The sequence below is a fragment of the Saccopteryx bilineata genome, chromosome 3 (assembly GCF_036850765.1).
Source record: "Saccopteryx bilineata isolate mSacBil1 chromosome 3, mSacBil1_pri_phased_curated, whole genome shotgun sequence".
Lineage (NCBI taxonomy): Eukaryota > Metazoa > Chordata > Mammalia > Chiroptera > Emballonuridae > Saccopteryx > Saccopteryx bilineata.
In genome coordinates, this window is record NC_089492.1 from 6,922,359 (window position 1) to 6,929,798 (window position 7,440).

The following is a 7,440-nucleotide window of genomic DNA, read 5'->3' on the forward strand; positions in this document are numbered from 1 at the left end:
TTTTTTTTTTTTTTCTTTCTTCCCTCTGTCCCCACCTCCAGCCCAGGCTTGGCCGGCCTCCCTGCTCTGGCAGTCTTAAAGGGAAAGTTACAGGGCTATGATTTCACACCACGGCTGGGCCCGCACATTCTGACAGAGGCGCGGGGGGGGGGGCACCCTGGGGGGGAAGCTCTCCAGGGTGGGGAGGGCGGGAGGGTGCCCCGTGGAGGTGGAGACACAGTTACCCTAGTGGGCGGTGGGGGGCTTTGAAAGCGCTCCCAGTGGGGAAGCGAGCTCCTCTCATCTCTGTGGGTGGCTCCCGCTTCTGGTTCTCATTTGCTGCTGTCCACTCTCTGCTCCGGGCTGCCAGGAGAGAGGGTGGCACTCAGTGCCCGAGCTGGGACCACAGGGATGCATGGGCACACTCAGCGCCTGGCTGGAGGGCCCGTCGCGATCGCCGCTACGCACTGAAGCCGTGGTGGCTCGTTCGCAGCCTCAGCCAGGCCCTGTGGGACTGGAGCCACCTCCCCACGTCTGGGCGCGAGCTGTCCCTCCTGGGTTTGGGGTGTCTGGCCTTTACCCTCTGCTGGACACTTGCCACACAGAGGAGGGGTCTCCCGTGGGTCCTGTTCTGCCCCCGTCCAGCCCCCTCATCCCCATGTGGACCTCAGAAACAGCCTCCTGGGTGGTCCCCCGGCCTCCCCTCCCACCCTTGGTCTACTGTGCTTCTCAGAGCCTCCAGAGTGACCCTGGGACCCAGCACGAACATCAGGGACCTCCACCAGATGCAGCCTGCCCCAGCCTGCCCGCTGACTTAGCTGGAGGCCCCAGTTCTGGCGTGGCCTGAGGCCAGCAGCCTCCCTGGACATTCCGCTTTCCACTGTCCCCTGTCATGCTCTACTCTCGGCCGCCATGGCCTCCGGGCGGTGCCTTCACACCCCAGCGGGTACCATCCCCGGGCCTCGCTGGGAGCTCGCCACCCTGTGGTTTTTCTCTGCGTGTCTCTCAGGCCCAACTGTGCTCTCCAAGTGCCCAGAAGGACGCGTGACCCGTGGTGTGTCTTTAGAAACCAGTTGCCGAGAGAGACACGGTGTGTGTGTGGGGGGGTCAATGACAGACGGGAGCTGGGCACGGGCCCCGTGGGCCTGGCTGACAGCAGGCGTGTGCCGAGTGGGGTGGGGGTGACAGCCTGCATTTTCCCCGACGTGAGGCCAAGGGCACCACACAGCGTTCCCCGTTTCATCCTTCTTGGTCATCGATTTCTGCCTGTGCTGCTGAGGGTGCCTGGCCCCAGCCACGGCCCCACAGGCCCCCCCTGAACTGAGCACTTACCTGCTCGCTCCCCTACGCCCGCCCCACGCCTTTCCTCCGTCCTCCCCCAACAACAGGGTCTGCATCCCTGAGCTGGCGTTACTCGTATGTTCGTGTCCTTGTAACACAGGCAGTGTGGCTGTTGATCTAACCGTCCCGTGTAAGGCGCTCACTGTGCGTTAAGCACTGCTCTGAGTATCGTGCGGGTAGGTGCTCGTCTCGTCCCCTCTTTATATTTGGGGAAATCGAGGCCCAGAGAGCTAAAGGAAGTGGCCCCCGGTCAGGTCACACAGCTGGCAGGCAGCAGGGGGCAGACTCCAGCGCGGCCCGAGCTCCGCGCAGGTCCGAGGTTTTCACGCAGGTGAAGGGCGGCAGGCGGCAGGCAGCAGGGGGCAGACTCCAGCGCCCCCGAGCTCCGCGCAGGTCCGAGGTTTTCACGCAGGTGAAGGGCGGCGGGCAGCAACTCCCTTCCGTTGCCCGTTTCCGCCAAGTCCCATGCTTTGCAGGTCTCTCCGGCTGCCCCTTTCTAGGAAACGTTTCTGACTGTTGCCTCCGTTTCCCCACGTGTGACCTTCAGGTCCGACGTCACCTCACCCCCCTCGTGAGGGGCCCTCACATTACCTCCGACCCCCCAGCAGCAGGCGCAGACAGGGCCCCTGGCAGGCCTATTGGGGGCGGGTCTCTGGGATTCAGGCCCCACCCTGAGTTATCCCCGGAGCTGACATCATTCCCACGTGGCAGGTGCTGCTTGCACAGGTCTGGGCTGGGCTTTTGTTTCTGGCCGCTCACCTGCTGTGTGACCTTGGAGAAGTCACCTGAACTCCCTGTGCACCAGTTTCCTCTTCTCTAGGACAGGGATGAGAGGAGTACTGATCTCTCTGCACTGAGCATGAGGAAGTGCTGTGTGGGAGGGATGAGACGAGCTTGGCACGTAGTAAATGCTCAGTAAAACGCCTCGACTAGGATGAGTGTTCTTACTCGACCTCTGCGCTGGGAGCGCCTCAGGGGCAGGGTCTGGGCTGGGCAACTTCTGTGTCCTGGACCCTGGCTGGACGCACAGTGGGTGCTTACGACGTATGTGGGGAAGGACGGGGAGCCCGCAGTGGGGGCAGTGGGGGCTGGGGCCTCACTTCTCGCCACCCGGGGTTGCGGATCCAGCTGTCCGTATGGCCTCCTCAGCCTGAACCAGCTGCCAGATGCCTCCTCCCACCGTCTTCCCGGAGCGGCTGTGAAAGAATCCCACCGAGGGGCTGGTGGAGGGGGTTCACGAACAGAGCCTGGGCGAGAGTATTCCCACGCCAGACAGAAAGGCCCCCTTGACCAGAGCCAGACGCACAGAAGATTCCAGAAGCTTTCAGGACCAGGAGCTTGGAGGCTCCAGATCTGCTTACAGCCTATTTGTTTGTCATTTCCTTGTCTCACGGAGACACATGGAGCCCACGCAGTGCAGCAGCACAGTACCAGACCCGGGGGCCACTGGGACCCTCACGACCATCTGCCTGGGCACAGGGCCGCTCCTGCGGCACCGCCCTGGCTGGCACCACCCTGGCTGCTCCTGAGGGTGGGTGATGGGAGGTCTGCCCGGCCCGCTGCCTCCTGCCAGGCTGGCTCAGTGGCCCAGGTGGGGCTCTGCTTCACTTCTAGGGTCCAGGTAAGAAGAGAGGAACCAGCAAAGGGGGTCAAAGTAAATAAATGTTCCTCGCGTGCCAGCTGGACAGCTAGGTGTGCTCTGGGAGGCTGGGCTCTGCTGCCTGCTACCCAGCTCTTGCGTCACAGCTGACTGCGATGGGAACACACCTCTAGCGTCAGACCTGGGCACAGGTGGGGGCCCCCAGGACTCCCCACCTCTCACTTGGGAAGGTGGAAGGGAAAAGTAAGACCCTTAGAGTCAGGCTGGCCTGCATTAAACTCTCACTTTGTTATGTACCAGTTGGGAGATCATGGGGAAGCCACCTTTCCTCTCTGAGCCTCAGTTTTCCTATCTGTAAAACGGGGGTAATGATAATGTCTACCTCCTGGGTTATGATGGGGGGCTAATTAGTGCTGAGGCTATAGTAGATGCAGAGTACATGGATGTTATTAGTTGACCGCTCACAAACTCATGTTTGCACTTGAATTAACTATTTCAATTTTTGAAACTCAGGCTAATATAGGATTATTGTATTTGTGACTCTTCACCCTGAGGGTCGGAGTTCGAAAACCAGCACACAGTCTGTATTCTCATGAGGATTCATTTTCTCCCCACTCCTCCAGGTGTGAGACCGCAGCATCCCGGGTACGGTAAACAAAAACAAACACAGTGTCGAGCCGTCCACACTTGGACTATCTTCTATCTGCTCGCAGTTTAACCATACCTATCAAGAATATTGTAAAATCTTTCTTTGCCATGTGCAATCGAACTAGCATGTGTAGAGTGTGTGTTTCAAAAGGAAAGTGCAGTGAAACCTGATGCATTTGCAAAACATGTTGAGCACCATTACACGTAGGTGATTGCTACATAGTATATACCACACCAAAAAAACTACTCAAATATATAATACATATAAAATATCATATGTAACAGATATGTACAAAGTTTCATTTAAATTCATTATGTATAAATAGAGTATACTGAAGTTATGGTGGGGGGATAGCCGGTGACATCAGATAACTTCTGCGTAAAATTGCCAGTCAACAATGTGTTAATATTCTTCTGTGTTCATCATCACAGCAATTCCACCTGTGTTTCTATCCATGTCACCCTGATCCCAACACTTGCCCTCTTTCTAAATCTCCTCTCCCCTTTCCTCCCCTCCCCTTTCCTCTCCTCCCTCCCCCTCTCCTCCCTTCCCATCCCTCCCCTTTCCTCCCCCCCTTTCCTCCCCTCCTTTCCCCTCTCCTCCCTTCCCATCCCTCCCCTTTCCTCCTCTCCTTTCCCCTCTCCTCCCTTCCCATCCCTCCCCTTTTCTCCCCCCCTTTCCTCCCCTCCTTTCCCCTCTCCTCCCTTCCCATCCCTCCCCTTTCCTCCTCTCCTTTCCCCTCTCCTCCCTTCCCATCCCTCCCCTTTCCTCCCCTCCTTTCCCCTCTCCTCCCTTCCCATCCCCTCCCCTTTCCTCCCTCCCCTCCCCTCCTCTCCCATCCCCTCCCCTTTCCTCCCCTCCCCTCCCTTCCTCTCCCGTCCCCTCCCCTTCTCATCCCCTCCCCTCCCCTCCTCTCCCCTCCCCTTTCCTCCCTTCCTTTCCCCTCTCCTCCCTTCTCATCCCCTCCCCTTTCCTCCCTTCCTTTCCCCTCTCCTCCCTTCTCATCCCCTCCCCTTTCCTCCCCTCCTTTCCCCTCTCCTCCTTTCCCAACCCCTCCCCTCCTCCTGTCTCCTTTCTGAGTCTCCTCCCTCAGGCTGTGGGTTAGGGCCCGCTGTTCCCCTCCATCTCCATCCTTGCCTCCTCCAGTCCCCCCAGTCCTCAGGGCGAGGGTTTCTGTTGGTCTCTCTGATGAAACTAACTGGAAGTGCGTATAGATGAGGAAAGAAAAATATAAACACTGAGGCAGAGACAGCAGTGCTTCCCGGGTCTGACTCAGGCCTGCCCGACAGTTCCTGGCAGCTGGTGGGTGGGGCATCTCTCCCAAAGGGGAGACTGTTCGACTCACCTAGGACCCCTTGAATGCAAATGTCCAGGCACCCTGGACTCTTCCCCCTGGGGACCCCCTTCCTGCCAGGACCTGCAGGGTCTCTGGGGTTCTGGACTCAAAGAATCGGGTGTATTGGTTTCCCAACCAAGGGACTGGTCCTGCAGAGCTCTGCCTGCCCGGTGGACGTCCCTGAGACAGACAGATATTTATGTTCATTCTTCTTTTAAAAACTGTGTAAGTATAACGTACAGGGAAACCCGCACATCTTAGTATACATGGGTAAATGTTACACATGAGTTTGGAGTGCACTGTGTGCAGTTATGACTCTGTCCCCATAGATTCCTTTGGCTTCTTCCACACCCCACATAGTGGAAGCCACAGTTCATGTTCCTTTGCATCTGGACTCTCTGACTCAACATGGTGTCACTGAGGTTGAGCCTCATGGTCGCTGCAGCCACAGGGTCTGGGTTTGCAGGGCTGAAGTGGTCCCACCACCTTCCTTCTGTCCAGTTGGTTGGTAGTGAGGTCATAGACCCTAGCCTGGGGACCTGGCCCTATTTTCTGCCATGGGGACCCAGCTGGGACCTTTCCTCTGTGTCTAGCTTTCATACCTGTCGCCCGGACCTGGGATCCAGCCACAAGGATTCCTGGCTGGATGAGATGTGGGTACCGTGGGTAGCACCAGGGACACCCTTCTACGGCCGCACCGCACCCTTTCTACTTCTGTGTGCCCCTGGGAGCTGAGCCTGTGTCTTCCACGCAGTGGTCACTCGGCAGACGCCAGGTATAAACAGAGCGTCCTCACCTCCTCGGAAAAGCACTCAGAAGGTTTCATGAATACCGTATTACCCTGTGTATAAGACGCTCCCATGCATAAGGCGTACCTTAATTTGGGGGCTCGAAATTTGAAAAAAAAAGTGAATTACATAAAGTTATTGAAATAAAGTTTTATTCATCATAAAATTCATACAACTCCTCATCACTGTCAAAACTCCCATCCAGCCTGACCTGTGGTGGCGCAGTGGATAAAGCGTCGACCTGGAATGCTGAGGTTGCCGGTTCAAAACCCTGGGCCTGCCCGGTCAAGGCACATATGGAAGTTGATGCTTCCTGCTCCTCCCCCCCTTTGTTTCTCTCTCTCTCTCTTCTCTAAAATAAATAAATAAAAAATAAAAAAAAAAAAACAACCAAAAAACTCCCATCCATGAGCTTGTCCTCCTCTGTGTCTGATGACGAATCACTGTCTTCATAGACTGCCTCTTCTCAGTTCCATCTATGGCACTTGAAATGTCACAACCACTGGATAAAACACACCCAGTTTTTAGACCCAAATTTTTCGAAAGAGGGTGCGTCTCATGCCTGGGGAAATGTGGTATTTAATAAAGGCTGTACCTTTCTGTGTCTCGGGTCCAGTGCAAGCTGGTGGCCAGGCTGCTTCCAGGTGCTGCTGGCTGCTCACCCAAGCCCTCCCCACCTTGTGAGGACTTTGTTTTTAGAGCAGTTTTAGGCTTAAAACAAAACTGAGAGGAAAGTACAGAGATTTCCAATAAGCCCTCCACACCTGCACATGTACGGTCTCCCACTTTATCAACATTTTTGCCAGAATTATATATATATAATATATATATTATATATATTTAGCATTATATATATATATATATGAACCTATATCAACACATCATGACCAGCCAAAGCCCACAGTTAGGTTCCCTTTTGGCGCGGTCCATTCTGTGGGTTTTGACACGCGTACAGTGACACGTACTAACCGTCAGTGTATCACACGGACCCTCTGTGCTGCACCTGTTCGTCCCTCCCTCCCCTCAACCCCGGCAATGACTTTACCATCACCCAGTTCTGTCTTTTCCAGAATGTCCTAGAGCTGGAATCACACAGGATGCAGCTCTTTTCAGATTGGTTTCTTTCACTCACTAGTATGTATTCTGGTTTCTCCACGTCTGTCCACGGCCTGCCTGAGAGCTCGTTTCTTTTCAGTGCTGTACCATGTTCCACTGCCTGGATGGATCCCAGCTGGTTTATCCACACACCCGCTGGAGGACGTCTTGGTTGTTCCGAGTTCTGGCAGTTATGAATAAAGCTGCTGTATAGATCCGTGTGCCAGTGTTTGTGTGAACGTAACTTTTCAACACGTCTGGGTAAATACCAAGGAGCACAATTGCTAGAGCACGTATGAATGTGTCTAGTTTTGTAAGGGTCCGCCACGCTGTCTCCCAGAGCAGCCGCACCACTGTGCATTCCCACCAGCAGTGAGTGGGCGTCTCTGTGGCTCCGTGTCCTCCCGGCCTCTGCTGTGGTCAGCGTTCTGGATCTGGGCCATTCTAACTGGTGTGTAGTGGTACCTCGTTGCTATTTTAATTCTTCACCGTGTTTTAATTCATTCCCTCAGAGTCACCAGAAGAGGCAGGTGCTGGTGTCACCCCCACGTTACCTAGGTAGAAACGTGGGTTTATAGAGGTAAGTCATGACCCAGAGCCGCAGGCGGGATGGAGGTGAGGTTTGCACCTCGGACTGCAGGTGCCCTTGCTC